Raw genomic sequence first — 20,879 nt, forward strand, 5'->3', positions numbered from 1 at the left:
ATCCACTATATCTTATAGGGGGGCTCCCTTTCCTAACTGATGTCACTCAAATAACTGATTCCAGTACAATAAAAATCTAACAAAATAATCCTGCATGTAGAGAGACGTGATGTCTGGTGATTTTAATAGAGTGAGCTCTGATACATCTTCTAGGCAAAAGATATATTGGATCATTGACACCCAACTGCTGCATGAAGACCGAATGAGGAGAAACAGACGCTGAGAGAGGAATAGTGAAGATAAATGTGATTATTTCAGAAACAATGCAGAATATTTAATTGATTGTATTTAGAAAGTTTCAGTCTGATGAAGCTTATAATACATTTTCATTTTCACGATCGTTCCCCTTTAATTAAAATCAGCCTGTGACTATTTAGCATCCTTGTTTCTCCTAAAGATCTTGGGACAGTCAGTGATTGGCTGGTATTTGGTTAGTCAACGTCAGTTATTATAAAAAGGCTGCCATCTACTGGTTAGGACATGAAAATGTTTTGGCAAATTCACCGACCCAAGACAGAGCTACACGAGCAGGCTCTTTATAAATAGGCAATAGATATATATTCATAAGATAGTTGTACATATTTGGCCTTTTTATTTATAGAATACGCTTGTCCTTCAACCAACAGTTGTTGCTAGCTGAGCAGCCCCTGAGGCTGCAATGAATACGCTCTGAGCGATGGTTTGTGCCTATGAATGAGAACGGGAGCATCCAATTGTCCCGGGGGAGTCATGTTGTTGAGTTAATGCTTTGCAATTCTCCCAGTCGGTTTCCTCTGGGCTTTTCCCTTCTGTTCCCCAGTCGCAGTTGCCTTTCAAATGACCCATCGCAGACGCAGCTTTTTATTAAGAGGTTAATAAGTGCCTTTCGCCGCCGGATATATAAATCGTGTCGCGTTGCCTTCTCCATCTGCTCTGCCGAGATTCCCAAGCCATCAGGTCGGTCATTATTCCCAGGCCGATCAAGAGACTCAAGAATAAAAGACGGCAAACGCCTTTTCTGTGGCTCATATAAATCCTTGTGAAGTGGCTTGAAAGTGCTCCATGAATAAAACACTGTGAGCCGGAGATACGGAGGAGGGGGAGAAATGTGCAGTTGGTGGGGCTGCCCGTAACTCACTGGCCACCGCTTGCCCCATAAATCCAGCGCTCTAGATGCAAAGTGGCACAAGGCTGAGGGACGGAGGTTGGAAAGAAAAATGGGTTTTACAGTGAATTTCTTTAACCTTATTTACTGCACATTCAAGGATGTCCCTAAAGGAGGAAGCGATTTTTGTAGCTGCTGCTAAAAGCATTTTGTAGTTATGTGACAATTATGTGTCTTGGGGCTCGTTTACTATGGACAGAGGGGCACAATGTTACGCCCAGCTGTTTGGTTCCACCTCCCACACCCTTTTCTGCTTGCGAAAGCTGGTAAGTCTGACTAAGGGAACTAGTTATCGCAGGTGGTGGGGGCCCTGAAAAAATATTTTGGCTGTTGGTCCCAGCTTTGACACGTTATGCCACGGGGGGGGGATGAGGTTGAATAAAAAAAATGTAACCCAAACTTGACCCTAACCTACCAATAGCTACAGTAACTGTGTGGCTTCCTTGGGCCCTCTGCTGTCTTTCATCTTCTCCGTATGCCATGCTTTCCCAGTCTGCCATTTGCCTCCTCTACCCATGTGGCAAAAGCCCCCTTTTCCCTTATCCTATGCTCCAGTCCCACCCCTCTTTCTCTTCTTCCCATAAGCCAAACTGCACTCCCCACCCCCCCATGGACCAGACTCAACCCTGTTCTTCCTATGATTCAATCTTCCCTTATCCCCGTGCCCCCCATCCCATGGACCAGTATCATCCAAGTTCCTCTTCTTCTCATGAGCCAATCTTCCCTCTTTCCCTGTGCCATTTGGCCCCCAATCCCCCCCATCTCATGGACCAGTCTCCTCCATGTTCCTCTTCTTCTCATAAGCCAATCTTCCCTCTTTCCCTGTGCCATTTGGTCCCCAATTCCCCATCCCAAGGACCAGTTTAAACCTTCTTCCCAGAAAAAATCTTCCCTCTTTCTTTTCTTTCTTTTATTTCCATGTGCCACTCTATTCTCAATCCCCCCATCCCATGTACAAATCTCAGCCCCTTTAGCCCCAACCTGGCCAACAAATCTCTCATTTCATGCCATTCCCTTCTTAGTTTTCAGTTCTACCCCTTTTGCTTTGTCCCCTTTTTTTACCAAGTTTATACTCTCCTCGGTTATCAGCTTTGAACTTTGATTTTCCCATCCCACCACCCACAAGGACAGAGAAAATCATTAAAATGTAGGGATAGCAAGAGTTGGTTATAATTTTGGATGGAAAGACTCCCTCTAGACTGATCCCTGAGTGTCTTGCACTAGGAAAGCACATCTCACATTGTTCGTTGGTTCCTATCATTGGGTGGAATAGATCCGCTAAAGACCCCCCTAAAGACCAAACTAATAGGATTTATTCGTCAGCGTAACCAGAAACTTTAATTGCTTCATTCTTAACTATCTCTCCGCTGACTGTGCAATTAACACAAGTAAGATGTGAAGAAATGAATGATAGACCATGTGAATGTCTTCTTTACTCTTACACAGTAGTTACAGCTCAAACAAAGACTCATGATGATCAAGTTCAACTTCTATCTAAATTAATTCCTAATAATTGCCCCATTGGGGACAAATCTCCACCCTGACTCGAAAGATTAATAAATCATTTAACAATTGCTTTCTAAAGTCCCAGCAAACATTTTGTCCAAAATCAAAACCAATAGACAAATGTTCCTCCACCAAATGCTGCTTCCAGTCTTTTAGATTTGTAATGTCATCATGGGAGAAAATACTTATAAAAAATACAGTTTTTTTAATAGGATGTTCCAAGAACATAAATAATCTTCCCATCAGATATAATGTTTAACACCAGGCTCAGGTAGGAACAAGAGTTTTAATATCTGTGAATAAAAGTATATGACATGCTGGGGCAGATTTATCAAAGGTTGGTTTAATTTCCCATGTGAAATTGTTTGGGACAGTAGGGCAAGAGAGGCACAGCAGGGCAAGGAGATGGTAAGGTAAGAGGGAGAGAGTAGGGTAAGATGGTTACTGCAAGGCGAGATGGAGACAATAAGGTAAGATGGGTGCAGGAAGGCAAGATGGAGACAGTAGGGTAAGATGGACACAGTAGGAAAAGATGGAGACAGTAGGGTAAGATGGACATAGTAGGAAAAGATGGAGACAGTAGGTTAAGATGGACATAGTAGGAAAAGATGGAGACAGTAGGGTAAGATGGGCGCAACAAAGCAAGATGGAGACAGTAAGGTAAGATGGGTGCAGCAAGGCAAGATGGAGACAGTAAGGTGAGATGGGTGCAGCAGGGCAAGTGGGAGACAGTAAGGTAAGATGGGTGCAACAGGGCAAGATGGGTGCAGCAAGGCAAGATTGAGACAGTAGGGTAAGATGGTGCAACAGGGCAAGGAGACAGTAGGATAAAGATGGGTGCAGCAGGGAAGGATGGAGACAGTAGGGTGAGATGGGCAGAGTAGGGCAAGATAGAGACAGTGGGATAAGATGGGCACTGCAGGACAAGATGGAGAGAGTGGGTAGGATGAAGATGGACTAAGATGGGTACAATAGGGCAAGACCAAGAACAAAGAAAAAGAAGATGACCACAGTAGGACAAGATGGAGACAGCAGGGCAACATGGTGACAATAAGGTATGAATGTGAGAACAGGGGAAGATGACAATAGCAGGGCATGATAGTTACAGTAGGGTAAGAGAAGGGTGGGCAAGAAGAAGGCTCCAGTGGGGCAACGTGGCAGCTGTTACTTTTTGTATTTGAGTTGCCCAACTTGTAGACCTTCCTCGTTTTTGGGTTATCCTTCACTTAATTTTTCTTCTGCCCCAAGAGTGGCCATCATGTTGCCCTCCATCTTTAATCCATATATCTATCCTAATACAAGAATAAATAAGGGAACACAGCATGTGGGTGCTCATTACTGGCTGGCGGCTCTGTATGAAGAGCAATTGCTTTGTTTGCTCATTAGCGCGGGGGAGAAACATAAGTCACATCCGTCATCATATTCAGCAGCTAATGGTGTCACTGGGCTGATAATCCAATAACATGCTCTGGATAATTGCGCAGCCACTTTAATTTGTTGTTGGGCAGAGACGAGACAAAGTCGTTTGCAGGGACATATCTCTCAAGCCTCTTGCATTGTAAACTCGCCTCTGCCAATTTATGGAATAATCCCCTAAATTTGTGGAAGTGCCCCATGTCACTCCCAGAATCCTCTGCAGCCTGCACCTCTATAATGTTATTACAATGCGATGCCCCACCATTGCCCCTTCCCCTTACTATTCCCAGGTCTGCCATCAGAAGAAATCATGGTGCCCCATACTACTTGGACACCACCAATCTCTCGTTGAATGGTGACAGCCAATTATTAAACATATAATTAGGAAAAAATGCATTTTCAAAACGCCTTAATTAAGACCAATTACTTAATGGAGCGTTGTCAATAATGTCACCCTGGAATAAGAATCGTTATTTCCGTAGAGACAGAGAGGCCTTATTTCAAATGGGAATTTGATTTTCTGCTAAGTTTAAAAGAATTTGGACTTTTTCAAATTAAGTTTTGGAAGGACACCCCATTTAAAAAGCATTAGTAGCCGTGTCCTAAATGGATAATGATGCACATCGCACAATCTGTCTTTGGCCATAAAGATTTCTCTTTGTTTTGACAACAGATCTATATTCCTGTTCTGCCTGGCTGATTTCCCAGATCTGCCCATGCGATTGGGGACTCACCGAAACTGCCATATGCAACTCACAAATGTGTCATTTATATGCCATTAGTGTTTAATAACTTAATAACGCACCGCAAAGTCATTGGGGATAATAACCTCTGGGAAGGGAGTGTGACTGTGGGATAGCAGGTATAGTAGGGAGAGATGGTGTCTATAGTAACAGTGGGATAATAGTCTCTGGGAAGGGAGTGTGACTGTGGGATAGCAGGTATAGTAGGGAGAGATGGTGTCTATAGTAACAGTGTATAATAGTCTCTGGGAAGGGAGTGTGACTGTGAGATAGCAGGTATAGTAGGGAGAGATGTGTCTATAGTAACAGTGGATAATAGTCTCTGGGAAGGGAGTGTGACTGTGGGATAGCAGGTATAGTAGGGAGAGATGGTGCCTATAGTAACAGTGGGTAATAGTCTCTGGGAAGGGAGTGTGACTGTGGGATAGCAGGTATAGTAGGGAGAGATGGTGTCTATAGTAACAGTGGATAATAGTCTCTGGGAAGGGAGTGTGACTGTGGGATAGCAGGTATAGTAGGGAGAGATGGTGTCTATAGTAACAGTGTATAATAGTCTCTGGGAAGGGAGTGTGACTGTGAGATAGCAGGTATAGTAGGGAGAGATGTGTCTATAGTAACAGTGGATAATAGTCTCTGGGAAGGGAGTGTGCTGTGGGATAGCAGGTATAGTAGGGAGAGATGGTGCCTATAGTAACAGTTTGAAAATAGTCTCTGGGAAGGGAGTGTGACTGTGGGATAGCAGGTATAGTAGGGAGAGATGGTGCCTATAGTAACAGTGGGATAATACTCTCTGGGAAGGGAGTGTGACTGTGGGATAGCAGGTATAGTAGGGAGAGATGGTGTCTATAGTAACAGTGGATAATAGTCTCTGGGAAGGGAGTGTGACTGTGGGATAGCAGGTATAGTAGGGAGAGATGGTGCCTATAGTAACAGTGGATAATAGTCTCTGGGAAGGGAGTGTGACTGTGGGCTAGCAGGTATAGTAGGGAGAGATGGTGCCTATAGTAACAGTGGATAATAGTCTCTGGGAAGGGAGTGTGACTGTGGGATAGCAGGTATAGTAGGGAGAGATGGTGCCTATAGTAATAGTGGGATAATAGTCTCTGGGAAGGGAGTGTGACTGTGGGATAGCAGGTATAGTAGGGAGAGATGGTGTCTATAGTAACAGTGGATAATAGTCTCTGGGAAGGGAGTGTGGACTGTGGGGATAGCAGGTATAGTAGGGAGAGATGGTGCCTATAGTAACAGTGGATAATAGTCTCTGGGAAGGGAGTGTGACTGTGGGATAGCAGGTATAGTAGGGAGAGATGGTGTCTATAGTAACAGTGGGATAATAGTCTGTGGGATAGCAGGTATAGTAGGAAGAGATGGTGTCTATAGTAACAGTGGATAATCGTCTCTGGGAAGGGAGTGTGACTGTGGGATAGCAGGTATAGTAGGGAGAGATGGTGTCTATAGTAACAGTGGATAATAGTCTCTGGGAAGGGAGTGTGACTGTGGGATAGCAGGTATAGTAGGGAGAGATGGTGCCTATAGTAACAGTGGATAATAGTCTCTGGGAAGGGAGTGTGACTGTGGGATAGCAGGTATAGTAGGAAGAGATGGTGTCTATAGTAACAGTGGATAATCGTCTCTGGGAAGGGAGTGTGACTGTGGGATAGCAGGTATAGTAGGGAGAGATGGTGCCTATAGTAACAGTGGGATAATAGTCTCTGGGAAGGGAGTGTGACTGTGGGATAGCAGGTATAGTAGGGAGAGATGATGTCTATAGTAACAGTGGATAATCGTCTCTGGGAAGGTAGTGTGACTGTGGGATAGCAGGTATAGTAGGGAGAGATGGTGTCTATAGTAACAGTGGATAATAGTCTCTGGGAAGGGAGTGTGACTGTGGGATAGCAGGTATAGTAGGGAGAGATGGTGCCTATAGTAACAGTGGATAATAGTCTCTGGGAAGGGAGTGTGACTGTGGGCTAGCAGGTATAGTAGGGAGAGATGGTGCCTATAGTAACAGTGGATAATAGTCTCTGTTAAGGGAGTGTGACTGTGGGATAGCAGGTATAGTAGGGAGAGATGGTGCCTATAGTAATAGTGGGATAATAGTCTCTGGGAAGGGAGTGTGACTGTGGGATAGCAGGTATAGTAGGGAGAGATGGTGTCTATAGTAACAGTGGATAATAGTCTCTGGGAAGGGAGTGTGACTGTGGGATAGCAGGTATAGTAGGGAGAGATGGTGCCTATAGTAACAGTGGATAATAGTCTCTGGGAAGGGAGTGTGACTGTTGGATAGCAGGTATAGTAGGGAGAGATGGTGTCTATAGTAACAGTGGGATAATAGTCTGTGGGATAGCAGGTATAGTAGGAAGAGATGGTGTCTATAGTAACAGTGGATAATCGTCTCTGGGAAGGGAGTGTGACTGTGGGATAGCAGGTATAGTAGGGAAAGATGGTGCCTATAGTAACAGTGGATAATAGTCTCTGGGAAGGGAGTGTGACTGTGGGATAGCAGGTATAGTAGGAAGAGATGGTGTCTATAGTAACAGTGGATAATCGTCTCTGGGAAGGGATTGTGACTGTGGGATAGCAGGTATAGTAGGGAGAGATGGTGCCTATAGTAACAGTGGGATAATAGTCTCTGGGAAGGGAGTGTGACTGTGGGATAGCAGGTATAGTAGGGAGAGATGATGTCTATAGTAACAGTGGATAATCGTCTCTGGGAAGGGATTGTGACTGTGGGATAGCAGGTATAGTAGGGAGAGATGGTGCCTATAGTAACAGTGGGATAATAGTCTCTGGGAAGGGAGTGTGACTGTGGGATAGCAGGTATAGTAGGGAGAGATGATGTCTATAGTAACAGTGGATAATCGTCTCTGGGAAGGTAGTGTGACTGTGGGATAGCAGGTATAGTAGGGAGAGATGGTGTCTATAGTAACAGTGGATAATAGTCTCTGGGAAGGGAGTGTGACTGTGGGATAGCAGGTATAGTAGGGAGAGATGGTGCCTATAGTAACAGTGGATAATAGTCTCTGGGAAGGGAGTGTGACTGTGGGATAGCAGGTATAGTAGGGAGAGATGGTGTCTATAGCAACAGTGGGATAATAGTCTGTGGGATAGCAGGTATAGTAGGAAGAGATGGTGTCTATAGTAACAGTGGATAATCGTCTCTGGGAAGGGAGTGTGACTGTGGGATAGCAGGTATAGTAGGGAGAGATGGTGTCTATAGTAACAGTGGATAATAGTCTCTGGGAAGGGAGTGTGACTGTGGGATAGCAGGTATAGTAGGGAGAGATGGTGCCTATAGTAACAGTGGATAATAGTCTCTGGGAAGGGAGTGTGACTGTGGGATAGCAGGTATAGTAGGGAGAGATGGTGTCTATAGTAACAGTGGGATAATAGTCTCTGGGAAGGGAGTGTGACTGTGGGATAGCAGGTATAGTAGGAAGAGATGGTGTCTATAGTAACAGTGGATAATAGTCTCTGGGAAGGGACTGTGACTGTGGGATAGCAGGTATAGTAGGGAGAGATGGTGCCTATAGTAACAGTGGGATAATAGTCTCTGGGAAGGCAGTGTGACTGTGGGATAGTAGGGAGTTTAGGTGCCTATAGTAGATCCTCAGGTTGTGTTTATAAAAAAAACTTATTTTCCAGTATTCTTGAAAAGAAAACCAAGAATATAGGCTTTACCCAAATTTACTTCCACAGTCACTTTCCATGTGGACACATGACACAATTCCTATGTTTTATCATCAGTTATATAAAGAGAAAGGTTTCCCTTCTTTCCTGACATGTAGAGCCGGCCCTGCCTTCAAATTGTGCCTGTAAATTATCTTCCTTTATGGTCAATAATGTTCTTTCTGGTTTTTAAATTTCATTTAAAACTGCATCGAAATAGACAAATAGTGTATTGCAATGTGTGCAAGGGACAGAGGGCTATGTGCGTTGCCATTTTGGAACAGAATTTGACCTGGTGGTATCTCCAAGGTTCAATGTCAATAGGTGCAACAGGTAGATCCACCAGAACATGGAGAAGCAGCATTAACCCCCCCCCCCCACACACACACACACACACACACACACACTTTTCTTTTTTGGGGAATATTTGGGCGCATGTTAGGCACAGCCCAAACATTATGGTTTCAAGTGCAGTCCAGATGAGTTTGACTCCAGGAGGCAATGTAGATGTTCTCCAGCAAGTGGTTCTCCACAATGTCCTTTCATCTCCTTTAGTCTTCAGGGTGTCCTTTCAATTCTCCTAGCATTTTTGTCTCTTCCAATATCCTGGGGCTCCTAATCAAGCCTTCATATGTATTTTTGGGCTTCAATCGCAAAGTAAGTTTGATTTGGTCAAGGATCCACTTGTTTGTTCTCCACCGAGACTATCTTCTAAAGTCATCTCCACACTCAACTTTTAAAGGCATCAATACTTTTCCTGTTCTGCTTCTTCATTGAACATTCATATCTGTATAACGTAATGGAAAGTATCTCAGCATGGACATTTCTGCTCTACGGTTGGGTAGTTGAAGACCGTTTCTAGGCGATTTGTCCTGGTTCTACCTGGGCTTTGAATGCCGCATCCATTGTTATTAATGATTGATTGAAGGAGACAAAACCTCCTTATGACTTCTATTTCTTCACCATCTACTCTAAACCCAGCTGTCCTTCCTGCTGTCACAACCTTTGTCTTCATCTGATTTATCTGCAGTCCCATCTTTTCTCTTGGTTCATTATAAGAGTCGGAAGGGCTTCTTCATTTGCAGGTGTCAGGTGTCTCTCAGGTATAGCCAAGAAGAAGAAAATCTAGTTCTGCAGACACTGCCGTATATATAGTAAGGGTTTGATGGTTGTGTTTAGCACCTTGAGTTGTGTCACCATACGTTTTGTTGTGATGTTAAAGGCAGGGCCTCCTTCTACACTGTTCCCCGGGTGAGCAAGAATTTGAAATGGTTAGTAAGCTTTGACCCATCTCTTGTTGGGCATGACTCGTCAATGGCTTCTGAGAGTTCCACGCGGGTAAAACAGATGATCGGGTCTTCATTTAAAGCTCAACAGAGATGCACCAATCTAGGGATTCAAAAATAAGGGTAATGATTCATGATTTACTTTTCAAGGCTTTAGGTCTCCTTTAAGGAAAAGCAAAGAATGGTGCTGTTTTAGTCATGGATGAGAGAAGACATACAGTATTGGAGAGGATTTGGCTGATCCCTGTCATTTTGCTAGGAAAACGCCGACTGCTCTGAATGGGGCCTTCATAATTTAGAGGAGCAGCCTATCCAATAAGTGCTTTTTATGGCGGATCAAGAGATAAACACAGAAAAGAATGTAAAGGGAAAGCGGCAGACAGTCATATGATTATGTTTTTGTATCGGTCTACTAGGAAATTTCTCCCCGCAGGCGCGTCCCCATCTCCCTCAACATTTCCTATTGTGCGACGCTCCAGCAACTTCCTATTACTGAGAGAAGCTGATGTAAAATCATTGTGACATTTTTTTTCTAAGAGTGAATTTGTAGCTTTTTCTTCCACCCCCCCCCCCCCCCAACAACTGCGATACGGGGGGATAAAAACGTATTACTGTAATATTCAAGGGCAGCCCTCTAATTAGTGGCTTAATTATACATAATTCATTAGCAAACATTTTATGCCTTAATCATTTTGTGGGGATTTTTTATTTGGTTCTGTTATTGCGCAGTTTTTCAAGGAGGAACAAAGCCGGCCCACATTGTTTTAAATCATTAACTTTGTAACATTTTTAGCAATATTATTAATAAGGTAATAATCAAGCACCAACATATTCAGTAGCGCTGTACAATAGAAAGGTGTATACATGCAAAAATTGATACAGGAGGTAAAGAGAGCCCTAGTCCATAGAGCTTATGATCTAAAAGATGCTGGGGGTCTGAATTATTAGCCCACTGGGTGGTGGACCCTGCTAACAAGTAAAACAGGGTCCTATTGGAAAAAAACATGGATGAACTGCCAGGCCCCCGATTTGAGCCGGTAAGTCCCAAATTCTAACAAAGTCTGGTAAGTCCCAAATTCTAACAAGGTCCCTCCCATGATCTATCCAAAACCCCACCCACTTCTCTATAAACCTCATCTCTTTATACAACCCACAAATCGCAATTTTAATTCTTGAAGTCTCCCTTTGCCTCCTCAGTGTTCCGATTCCACCTATTTCTTTACAGACTCAATGTCACTCCCCTGTAAGCTGCCATTAGAGTGTTCTAGTTCCACCCACTGCTTGAGCCACAGACTCCCTGTCCCTCCCCTTTAAGCTGCCATCAGATTGTTCTAGTTCCTCCACTGCTTGAGTCACAGACTCCCTGCCCCTCCCCTATAAGCTTCAATCCGAGTGTTCCAGTCCCATCCACTGCTTGAATTTCAGACTTGCTGTCCCTCCCCTTGTAGTGCTCCAAGTTTTTCTTGCAGTAAACAAAACTTTGGTCCATTAGTTTCACTCCCAAAACAACTCAGACACTGAAGTGGGAGTATAAATGAAATATTGGGCGGGATCACCAGTTTGTTCTGATAGGTCCCTAATGTACAGGTGGAGTTGGCCTGTTTAGGTTGTGGAGTTCGATTGGTTCAGGATACCCAAGAAATAAGCTTGCACAGGACTGCTCAAGGACAATCTCACAGAAGACTTTGAAGTGTCTGGACAAGTAATCTTGGGTGGAAGGTGGCTAGAACCAGAGGCCCAGAGATTCTAGTTTCGTGCAAAGACTGCAGCTCTTCAGGAACTTCTGTAAACTTCACCTCCAAAACAAAGTATTAGGTGTTTAACGGTTTTAATTCACTATAGTAGACTTAGCATTGTGTGTATCGTTTAGGATTGTCAATAGCCATTTTCTTTAGTAAAGTATTACATGTTATAAGCCATAGTGTGTGTGTTTATTTCCTTGAAATTGACTGCAATTTCTGAACTTAATAGTGCCCTTAGCACTACACCCCTATCAGTTGCCGCAAAGTGTTCTAGTCCCACCCACTGCTTGAGACACAGACTTCCTGTCCCTCCCACTGTAAGTTTTCAGAACGCACGTCATAGGCTGCTGCTTGAATGGAAGACTCCCAGTAGGGTGCAATAAACAGTCACATGATGGAAGTAAGTCCATTTTGAAGAACCAATCTGGTGCTCTAGGGCAGGGGTCCCTAAACTTTTTTTTTACCAGTGAGCCACATTTAAGTGTAAAATAATTTTGGAGAGCAACATAAGTATGCAAAAAGTGCCTTGTGTGCCAAATAATGGCTGTGATTTGGGTATTGGCAGCTCCTATGTGGACATGAAGCCAACAGGAGGCTCTGTTTGGCAGTAGACATTGTTTTTATGCAACAAACCTTGCCTATGAGGCAAGAATTAAAAAATAAGTACCTGCTTGGAGGCCACTGGGAGCAACATCCAAGGGGTTGGAGAGCAACACGTTGCTCACAAACCACTGGTCGGGAATCGCTGCTGTAGGATAAAGTGAAGAACGTCATTCATTGATGCCTTGTATGATCATAACTTCATACTCGTATTCCACATTTTAGATATTATATTATTATCTCCTGATTATTTTAAGCAGTACACTATCTCCCTGCCATGCTTTATACTTCAGTGTGGAAACCTAGAGTGCAGAAAAATGGAAATGGTGGAGTTAAGACATAGGCATCAAAGCCCATCCAAAGAGGTACAATATGGGTCATTACTTTTACTTTATCACAAGTTCAATGCGGCTTTTGGAAATGCAGGGCTTCAGCAGCCACAATGTAATAAAGACGCAGTTTCGTGTAGTGAGTTAATTAGACGTTCTGTAAAATCCTTCAATCCTTCCGTCCGTAGGGGCAGGTCCACTAGCCGCTGACTAGGCTCTATCTCAGAACGTCTGCCAGGGAAGATCAAAATAAGGCATGAATACTTTTATCCAGTAGAACAGTTGCTTCCACGTCTCACCGGACCAGGTCATAAAATCAGGCTTGTCTCGGTGAATTATGAACACGGTCCTTTTTAAAGATACACAGGGAACTTAAAGCTTTGCCTTAGCTCCATCGCTGGTTACAAAACTCCTACAAACTTTCTCAAATTGAGTTTTCCTTTCTATTGGAAAATGTTTCCTTGGTGTAAGGAACTAGATGGATGAGGAGTCAGAACAATATGAAATTTATGGATCACTTAAATGTTTTTAAGGAAAAAATGTGCATCTTTTTTATCTTCAGTTTTGGAGGTTTGACATTTTCCAATATGTTCTCTGTATGAATATCATTTTCACGTTTGTTATCTTGTTCAACTTAAGTTCCAAATTTTTATAGACACAAATTATAGATTGCAATGTGAGGGAGGATGAACCCTCAGTGACTGTGGGAGAACGAGTGCTGGCTATACTGGTTATACTTTTGGCTATAGTAGCTAAAGAAAGCCCAAAGTGACTGAGAATAAAGTAAGAACGTTGGGTTTGGAAAAGATAAAATGATGAAGGCCTATTTGCTCAATATGTTGTTTACAATTGCTAGAAAAGAGCTTTCAGTGTGCTAGAGAGTGAAAAATGTTGAGTTGCGTGGTGGAAGATACAAAGATGAAGGCCCAGTTGCTCAATATTTAGGCTACAGTAGCTAAGATCATTAAATGTAGGGAATGAGAGATTATTGGGTTCTTTGGTTGAAGATACAATGAGGATCCAGTTGCCCAAAAGTTTGCTTCCATAGCTAGAGAAAGAACCATCAATGATTGAGAAAAAGGGAAGATTGTTGGGTTGTTTGGTAGAATATACAATAATGGAGACCCAGCTACCCAATATTATGGCTACAATAACTAGAGAAAGAACCCTTAGTGCTTGTTTCTTTGTTTGAAGATACAAGATACAGTTGCCCAATATTTTGGCTTCCATAGCTAGAGAAAGAACAATAAGTGACTGAAAAAGAGGGAAGATTGCTCGCTTGTTTGGTTGAAAATACATTGATGAAGAGCTTGTTGTCCAATATTTTGGCTACAATACCTAGAGAAAGAGCCCCCAGTATCTGAAGGGATGGTGAGAGATTGTTGGGTTCTTTGGTTGACGATATAATGAATTTCCAGTTGCCATTAATATGGCTTCCATAGGTAGAGGAAGAACCCTTAATAACTGAGAAAAAGCAAAGGTTGTTTGGTTGAAGATACAATTATGAAGGCCTAGTTGTCCAATATTTTGGCTACAATAGCAATAAAAAAGCCATCAGTGTGTGTGAAAGAGGGAAATTGTTGGGTTTTGTGGTAAAAGATACAAAGATGAAGGCCCAGTTGCTCAATATTTTGACTACAGTCGCTACAGACAGACCAGTAACTTTAGGGAAGGGGAGAGATTGTTGGGTTCTTTGGTTGGAGATACAATGAAGATGGAGTTGCCCAATATTTTGGCTTCCATAGCTAGAGAAAGAACCCTTAGTGACTGAAAAAGAGAGAAGATTGTTGGGTTGTTTGGCAGAATATACAATAATGAAGACCCAGCTACCCAATCTTATGGTTACAATAGCTAGAGAAAGATTCCTCAGTGCTTGGTTTTTGTGCTTTTCAATGTTTATTTTTTCAATTTGTCCGTTATTATGGTTATGGTAACATTATTTTCAGGTTGGGGAAAGACCAACCTCAGCTTTTTGTAAGAGACAACTTAAGACCTTGACAAATTCATTTTACTCCTCTAGGATCAACTTATACCTTTATTATCTTAAAGGTTCTTAAATGTATCTCCTGTATCAGCCATCACAGCTTTAATATTTAGCTGAAAAGGACAACTTGTATTTTATGACACTTATATGTCCTTTCCCGCATTCACAAGACACAAATATGTACTTATGTGACACTGAAAATAAACTGTTCCCTTCAGCATGTATTGACCTTGGCAGTACTGGCCCAAATTAATCATATGCCTTCACATACACCTTTTTTCTGTTCTGTAAACAAGCTCAATATATCAAGCCTTGCTTTATAACTCATTCTGTATCCCTTTAATTATTTAGTTGCCCTTTGGAGAACACCTTCAAGAGAAAAATATCCTTTTTTATGAATACAGGTGTATCAAATATATCATTTTACTATCAGAGGCAGAATGGAGAGATCACCAAGACCAGTAATGGTCATCTGTGAAAGTAACATATGGGCTCAACTCATGGATAGATGAACTTACAATATGTAGGGCAACCTAGGAGATGAACTGAACTATGTAGCTAGTTGGTTTACACTGTATGTCAATGATATCGAGTTGGTATCTAGTAGAGTTAAGTCAAAAGCTACTGGACTTGGGAGTTAGGAATTTTTCACCACTCATTCAACCAGCTTCTTCAGTTGAATTGACTTAACTCTACTAGATACTCTATATCATGACCTGGATGAACCTTCATAGAGTTGACTAATGTCTCAACGTATAGCCTTGCCATCATTTCAGTCAATTGTGGCATACCCCAGCTACCTCCATTGCAAGTTGAGTCTCACAACTGCCTTCTTACCTCTTCAGGCACATTTTTTTGGGGGGTAAGAAGAGGTCCCAGGTTTTCTAGAGTACTACTTTACTCTCATACACTATTGTCTCTTAAAAAAGGAACCACATATAACTATCCCTTATTGGTGGCTTTTGACTGTCCTGCAGAAATGCTGCATTGTTTACCCCATTCATGATTACCAATACATCAAGAGTCTTCTCTAGCCATGCTAGGGTTGTAAATGCTACTCGCCAAGCTTTGAATCCAATGTAAGATGAAGATACCCAAGCTTAGAATCCAGTCTAAGATGAAGATACAGTTTTTGGGCTACTTACTTATATCCCATTCCATGTATCTCCTCATTGGCCACAGTCTCTACAGGAATGAATTAGATAGGACGTCCCTAACTGCCCTGTTCCCATCCTCTGACATTCCAGACACTGAGAATTCACAAGGTTTTAAAAGTTGCTACAGAATGAGGTCAAAACTGATATGACTTAAGGACACCTGAAATGATACGTGACCCTTGTATCACACACCATGCAAAGAACTGAATTTCAGATTCTGCCAGCTCAGTGTGGGTCGCTGTCCTCAAAAATATCAGCATGCACCACTGGTTACCCCCAGGCTTATTTCTCTTTAGGATTCTACCAACTCTTATACGCTGAGCTTTGAAGACAACAAGTGCTTCAGGACAGGTTCTGCAAGCAGGAGTTATGATATCGAGGAGACAGCATTTCCACATTGCCAGGATCATTATATTTATTGCATCCAAGCCGAACAGCCAAAGGCAGCTGACTAAGAAGAAGCTGCCCGGCTCCCTTACGCTGATTCCCTTCCACACTTCTCCCAGCTGGAAGTTTCATATCATCGGCCAGTCCAATTGATTCTGTAAGGCAATTAAAGGGAGCGTGTGGGGTGAGACGGTGTAGAGAAACAATTACAGGTTGGTTTTATGCTTGCCATTCACTATTAGGAGGTCAGACATGACAGATTCCGAATAAACACCAAACAACTTCGGCAGGAATGTTGGAGATGGCCCAGCTGATACCTTCAGTGGCTCTTCTGTTGAGGGATTATAGTCTCTCCATTTTCATTTGTTCAGGCTTTGTTTCAATTAAAGGCAGGAGAAGCGATGGAAAGCAGTTCAGTGGCTGGCAGAAAACGAATGCAACTGTAATAGTGTTCCTTTACATTGTTACTGAGGTTGAATAAAAGATACAAGTGCCTCCAAGTTAAGCCTTTGAGATAGAGGTTGATGATGGCGTCTATTGAAGGAAACAAAAATTCTTATTAATTTTGCTTCTAGAGTTGAAGATAATGGAGAAAAAATGACCAATGGATTTAAAGAAAAATAAATGGTATGTAATAATGTGTTCTCTTGCATTAGAGAGAGGCTTCATGGTTACTCTTCGGTAAAGAGTAATTTTCCAGTAGAGCAGTAGATCCCACCCAATGTTTCTATACTGTATATAGATTTGGTGTGAGAGGTTATTTGTGCCCTGGGTACCCCTGGAATTATAGCAGGGTGACTGTTACCCCAATGTTTCTATATATCTGTAACCTTGTTATGAGCTAAGGGGGCCCAGCCTGAAGGTCAGTTAGGGGGAGATTTGGGGTGAGTGCTTATTTGTACCCTGGGTACCCCTGGAACTATAGCAGGGTGACACCCCAATGTTTCTATATATCTGTAACCTTGTTATGAGCTAAGGGGGCCCAGCCTTAAGGACAGTTAGGGGGAGATTTGGGGTGAGTGTTTATTTGTGCCCTGGGTACCCCTGGAACTATAGCAGGGTGACTGTTACCCCAATGTTTCTATATATCTGTAACATTGTTATGAGCTAAGGGGCCCAGCCTGAAGGCCAGTTAGGGGGAGATTTGGGGTGAGTGCTTATTTGTACCCTGGGTACCCCTGGAACTATAGCAGGGTGACACCCCAATGTTTCTATATATCTGTAACCTTGTTATGAGCTAAGGGGGCCCAGTCTGAAGGCCAGTTAGGGGGAGATTTGGGGTGAGTGTTTATTTGTGCCCTGGGTACCCCTGGAACTATAGCAGGGTGACTGTTACCCCAATGTTTCTATATATCTGTAACCTTGTTATGAACTAAGGGGGCGCATCCTAAAGACCAGTTAGGGGGAGATTTGGGGTGAGTGCTTATTTGTGCCCTGGGTACCCCTGGAACTATAGCAGGGTGACTGTTACCTTAATGTTTTATATATATATATATATATATATATATATATATATATATATATATATATATGAGCAAATTTGCAATGGAGAAAGCATCTTGTTTGCCCATATATACAGAAAGTTAGCCTTCAGCCCCTGATTGCTTCACTTGCCCAATGCTGTTGCACACTAGACCTTTCTGAAGTCCGTATGTGTCTATCCTATAGTTACCCTGACGTTGCACAAAGGAGGATTTATTACACGTCTCAGTGGGACGACAGGTGATAAAAGAGGGAAAAAGAGCGTCATTAATCATGAATGAGATCCACAGCGTGGAATTGCGTCTGTGAGTCCAGCAAAAAAAAAAGAACTATGCTCCTCGCAGACGTTTTCTGCCCACTGAATTATTAATAAGCACCAAAAGAAAAGCGAGAGGCTTCTTATTTCTGCATTGAAGGGTCCAGGTTGGTGTCAGCGAATAATGTATCAATGTTTGTAAAGAGAAGGTGGCAGCATAATGAATAATAAATTTCCTTTTATTACTGATTTATTTTTAATTGTCCATTTTTATTCTGTTGAGTTTTTTTTAGGACTTGGAGAAAGATTTTATTGGACATCCAGACAGTGTTGTTCTGTTGTAGGAAATGCTTCAGCAGTATTACTCCCATATCCATAAATATAAATGTACAGAGAGATCCCATAAAACTATGTCAGCATAGGTATTCCCTGTACTAAGCACAATTCAGCAGGAACAACCCCTAAGTTTGCTCATAGTCTGTACAGCGAGATCCCATAAAACTATGGCAGCATAGGTATTCCCTGTACTAAGCACAATTCAGCAGGAACAGTCCCATAGTCTCTACAGCGAGATCCCATAAAACTATGACAGCATAGGTATTCCCTGTACTAAGCACAATTCAGCAGGGACAGCCCATAAGTTTGCTCATAGTCTGTACAGAGAGATCCCATAAAACTATGGCAGCATAGGTATTCCTCTGTACTAAGCACAATTCAGCAGGAACAGTCCCTAAGTTTGCTCATAGTCTGTACAAAGAGATCCCATAAAACTATGGCAGCATAGGTATTCCCTGTACTAAGCACAATTCAGCAGGAACAGTCCCCTAAGTTTGCTCATAGTCTGTACAAAGAGATCCCATAAAACTATGACAGCATAGGTATTCCCTGTACTAAGCACAATTCAGCAGGAACAGTCCCTAAGTTTGCTCATAGTCTGTACAAAGAGATCCCATAAAACTATGGCAGCATAGGTATTCCCTGTACTAAGCACAATTCAGCAGGAACAGTCCCCTAAGTTTGCTCATAGTCTGTACAAAGAGATCCCATAAAACTATGACAGCATAGGTATTCCCTGTACTAAGCACAATTCAGCAGGAACAGTCCCCTAAGTTTGCTCATAGTCTGTACAGAGAGATCCCATAAAACTATGGCAGCATAGGTATTCCCCTGTACTAAGCACAATTCAGCAGGAACAGTCCCTAAGTTTGCCCATAGTCTGTACAGCGAGATCCCATAAAACTATGGCAGCATAGGTATTCCCTGTACTAAGCACAATTCAGCAGGAACAGTCCCCTAAGTTTGCTCATAGTCTGTACAGAGAGATCCCATAAAACTATGGCAGCATCGATATTCCCCTGTACTAAGCACAATTCAGCAGGAACAGTCCCCTAAGTTTGTCCATAGTCTGTACAGAGAGATCCCATAAAACTATGTCATTTATCTTCAGCAGGAGAATGTCAGGGTGGGGACTAGCAAGCCAATTTGGCATTGAAAAGCAGGATAATTTTTTTTGTCAATCAGACAAATGGAACTTTTGAGCATGACCCCTAAAGTGATTTATCATTCGGCTGAGATAGGATCTCAGTGACATGTGAGAAATGCAGTGTATTCCCAGCGGAAGGTCACCTTATCAATAGGATGATGAATGCAGCCTGGGATCTCAAAAAAAAAAAGACGGATTAAAAAAAAAGAAAATATTATTTTAAACTAATGAAATGACGGGCATCGCTTATGAGCGGGTTCACGTTAACATGGAAATTATAAATATGGAAAATGTGCTGAGGATAAGGGGAAGCTATGTGTGTTGGGCTGAGAACATCCATTCATGTCCATGTTAACGTCCTAATCACTTCAGTAATGGGAGGAACTTGTATCATCATGGACCAAGTCAAGTTCTAGGAATCCAATATGGTAGCCGTGTGTATATATTAGGCTCCAACAGCTGTTCAACCTCAACATGAGGCATGAAAGGTTCTCTGTGCCATAGCCAAGTGGGAGCATCTCAGCTGGTGTTCTAACCCATTTGCAATTGGGAGGCCCAGATGTATTTGCAGACATTATAATGATGGTCAACAGCCAGATTCTTAAAAATCCAAGGTGGCAGCCATGTGTTCATTGGCCAAAACTCTCCAATATTTCAAAACTCAACTTGAGCCATGAGCAGTTCTCTGGCCAAGGCCAAGTGAGAGCTATGTGTGTAGGACTAAGGTCATACCTACCTCAAGTGGTGTCCTAATCCTCCCAGCAATGGGAAGCCCAGATATCATCACAAACGTTCTAATGGTGCCCACCAGAAGGCTCTGGGAATCTAACATGGCAGACATAGATGTATACACTAGCCATGGCTCACAAATAAATAGTTGAATGACCATTATTTGAGTAGCCTACCTCCCCTCTGAACTTTCCCTAGGCCTGGGCCTTTCTCTTAATCTCTGCACCCTTGTCATGGATGTCAAAGCTCCTTGGCCCAGTTCTGGCTGCTGGAAAGATGTAGCAATGGATGTGACTGCACAACTTATTTTTTTATTTTCCCCAACAGGGGGGATTGTGGAATCTCATGGACTAATAGTTATGGGCACCCCCCGGATACCAAGTGCAGTGGAAGAGTGAAATACAAGGGGGGGGGTGATAAAGTGAATTTCATGTTTCCATGGCTGACGTGGAATATCATAGATGGTCCCTTAAGAGCAATTTCGCTCTCGGGTCGGGATTTGTGACACCGGAATATAATTAAAGCGACTCGCAGAAAAGTCTCCCCGTAGCTGCCTGACACTGCACCGCCTCATCCATAATTGAACATGGGTTAGAATTCTTCATTGGGAAAGGTTAGGCCTCGTGGCCCTACATATGTATAGAACATAGCGGCTGAGAGTTGGGGGAGACGAGAGGCGTCTGCTGATAGCAAGGGGGGGACGGAGAAAGGATTTCAGAGGTGCAAAAGGGTAATGGAATAATTTGTGTGCTTCTCCTGGCAAGATTTTATTATCAGTCACATGGGAACCCAGTAACTTACAGTCAGTGGCCAAATGTCTTGTTATATTATACAACATTTAACTGCCAAGGTGCCAGACAGAGGGGAAGGTGAGGGGCACATACAGAATGAGGAATGTTCCATCCAATGCAATTCCTATGGGGGGGGCTTTAGTTCCACTTTATAAATGAAAGTTATTTGCAGTTA

The 20,879-nt window shown here is 42.7% G+C and overlaps 1 protein-coding gene and 1 long non-coding RNA gene across 5 annotated transcripts in view; both read left to right on the forward strand.

Annotated features, from left to right (window-relative positions):
* Positions 1–20,879, forward strand: part of LOC121400953 (interleukin-17 receptor A-like) — a 1,044,048-nt gene that overhangs the window by 60,404 nt on the left and 962,765 nt on the right. The window lies entirely within an intron of this gene.
* LOC121401050 lies at positions 8,322–17,950 on the forward strand. The gene is made up of 2 exons (XR_005966078.1): positions 8,322–16,590; positions 17,632–17,950. It is a non-coding gene; the product is annotated as an uncharacterized LOC121401050 (long non-coding RNA).

Source organism: Xenopus laevis, chromosome 3L (genome assembly GCF_017654675.1).
Source record: "Xenopus laevis strain J_2021 chromosome 3L, Xenopus_laevis_v10.1, whole genome shotgun sequence".
Classification (NCBI taxonomy): Eukaryota; Metazoa; Chordata; class Amphibia; order Anura; family Pipidae; genus Xenopus; species Xenopus laevis.